Source organism: Passer montanus, unplaced genomic scaffold (assembly GCF_014805655.1).
Source record: "Passer montanus isolate IOZ18808 unplaced genomic scaffold, ASM1480565v1 scaffold45, whole genome shotgun sequence".
NCBI lineage: Eukaryota > Metazoa > Chordata > Aves > Passeriformes > Passeridae > Passer > Passer montanus.
In genome coordinates, this window is record NW_024369373.1 from 9531850 (window position 1) to 9534349 (window position 2500).

Consider the following 2500-nt stretch of genomic DNA (forward strand, 5'->3'; position numbering starts at 1 on the left):
GGTGCCGGGCCCGCCGAGCCGCCCGGCCCCGCCGCCGTGCCCGCGGCTCTCGGCCGCGCCGCGACAGCGTCCCGGGCTCCGCGCGTGGAAACGGGGCGGAAAGTTTGCGGGATGTTGTGCTTCGCTGGGAGCGTTCGCCCGGCTTCCGAAATCCCCTGAATGCCCTTCTCGTACAGCAGCAAATAGATCAGCACTGGCTCCGCGGAGCTCTGCGAAATATTTCCTAAAAGTCATTTGGGTCCTGGGAGTCGATTTGGGGTTTTTAAGTGAGTTTTGTGAGTTTTGAATGCACTCGAGTTTTACGGTTTCCTCAGCATAACCCCCTTTCTCATCTCAGTAAACGTATTTATTTTTCTTACGATATTATTCCCACTTCCGCTCGAAGTTTGGAGTAGGAGTTGGAGAAGCGTTAGGTTTTTAGTTGTCTCTCATCGGCCTCCTGTGAAAGAATTTGGAACTTCTTAAAGTGAGCAGAGAAAAGAAAAGCAGAGGGATTTTTTTGCATCTTCACTTCGTATGATTGCATCTTTTGACATTTGCTATCTTTTTTTGTTTGTTTTTAGTAGGTGGAATAGGTCAAAAACACTTCAAAGTATCTTTTTTTAAAGTAGCCGTTTTCTTCTGTTTTTAGTCTTTTGATCTGATTTTGCACATCGTTTTCAAATGAAGTACAGTGGGAGTGTGAGAAAGGAATGTTAACTGAGCAGCTTTCCTGCCTGTTGCTAAAGGATGTCCTTGAAGTAAGTTGGATCTTGCCTGAAATGATGGCATGGAAGTGAAGCTTTTGTTTCGTTTGGGTGGCTGTTGTAAGTTAAAGAAGAGAATGACGAAGTTTATTCTGTTTTAAAACAGTTTGCTAGGAAAAGCAGTGTACTCTACTATAAAATCTGTAGGAGCCTCCCCTTTCCCTTTCCCTTTCCAGTCCTGGTGCCGGGCTGTGGCTGGTTTTCATGGCAGGACGCTGAGTTTTGAGCCAGTTGCCCAGAAGGTGTGCTTTGTAATGGTGCTTCAGGGTTCAGAACGCTGCAGAAGCATTAGCATAGAGCTACCCCCGCCTTGCCGGGGTCCCCGGCCCTGGCAGCAGCTCCTCACTTGGGCAAGACAGGGTGGGAGAGCTACGGCGGGGACGAGTTTGCGTTGTGTGCCTGTGAAATTGCAAAACAAAACTTGGAAATTCGGAGCGCTTCTTTCTCCTCCTTTCGTGCTGTGAGTTCAGGTTTGCAAATCCATGTCCGGCTTGGGCAGGGTGCAGGCTAGGGGAGCATCGCTGCCTCTGCGGACACTTGCAGCAAGGTACTGCTGGGCAGAACTTTGAGCGAATCCGTGGAGTGGCTCCGTGAAAATTTCTTGCATCTGATTTGAATTCTGGTTTGTTAAAACTTTCTGCTATGGTTTCATACCTAAAGATCAATAGGGAAAAAAGTTCCTCACACTGCATCAGCATGTTTTGGTTTGGCCTTTTTTTTTTTTTTTTTTTCTTATCTCAGTCTCTCTCTCTCTCTCTCTTTTTTTTTTTTTTTTTTTTTAAAGTTAGAAGCTCATGTGTTCACTCCCACCAGGAAGACTTTCCACTTTAAAATATATTTCTGGTGCAGTCAATGTATAAGTACGTTTACTCTTGTAAAATCCTGTGTATGTGCACATTTGATAAAGTTCGTATTGCAGTAACCTCTCAAATTAATAGCAGAAATTACTTGCAGCATAAATTATATTCAACAAGTAACTAATTACTGGTAGGAAGTGGGTAAGAGATCGTGGGATTATTTCCTTTTGTTAATAGCTGCAGCCACTTTCATGACATTTTAGATTTTTTTTTCCGGTTTCTTGGAATTACATTCTGAGTCGTAAAAGAACATTTTTGGGGCGCAATGTTCCAAGGCAAAAGTTATATTGGAGAAATAAACCATCTAGACTTTGGCAAAGAGAAAATATTTACAGCCCTTTCTTTTAAAGCCTCATCAGAACCAGTGCTCTTTCATGTCAATAATGGATTTTGGTGAATTCCTGCTGCAGCATTACGATCATCCACATAATTGTTACTGGGCCCATGAAATAAAAGAAATTAGGATTGCTTTCCTCAGTGGGATCTGGAGGACAGGATGCTTAGGAGACAGAACTGCACAGTGAGGCTGCTTTTAGTTCATTACATAATTAGGCCTTTTGTGAGGTAGCTGCAGTCTGTTGGTTCAGGATACAGACACTTGGGTTTTTTTCCAAAGGTGAGCCCAGGGTGTAGAGGGCCTTGTGAAATATCACTTATGCAGATGCAATTCAGAAATAATTACTGAAACCCATATGGTGGAAGTTGTCTAAACCCAGTGTTAGTTCAGACCCGTTGTGCGTGTTTCCCCTACATAACCCCAATCTTTGTCTTGCTGGAAAATATTTATGTTTTAGTTTGTACCTTATTTATCTTTTTGATGCTAAGTAGCATCTGGCTCCCCGAGGACAAGCCCTCCTGTATATTTAGCTGTACCAGTGCTTATTGCACAACTGGCTT

The 2500-nt window shown here is 43.8% G+C and overlaps 1 protein-coding gene across 8 annotated transcripts in view; it reads left to right on the forward strand.

Annotated features, from left to right (window-relative positions):
- SALL1 (spalt like transcription factor 1) overlaps nucleotides 1-2500 on the forward strand; it is a 17054-nt gene that overhangs the window by 3992 nt on the left and 10562 nt on the right. The window contains exon 2 of one of the 8 annotated variants that reach the window (XM_039721446.1): nucleotides 632-740. The exons of the other annotated variants lie outside the window; for them this stretch is intronic. The gene's annotated coding sequence lies outside the window, so the exon portion shown is untranslated. The remainder of the gene's footprint in view (nucleotides 1-631; nucleotides 741-2500) is intronic. 8 annotated transcript variants of the gene reach the window in all.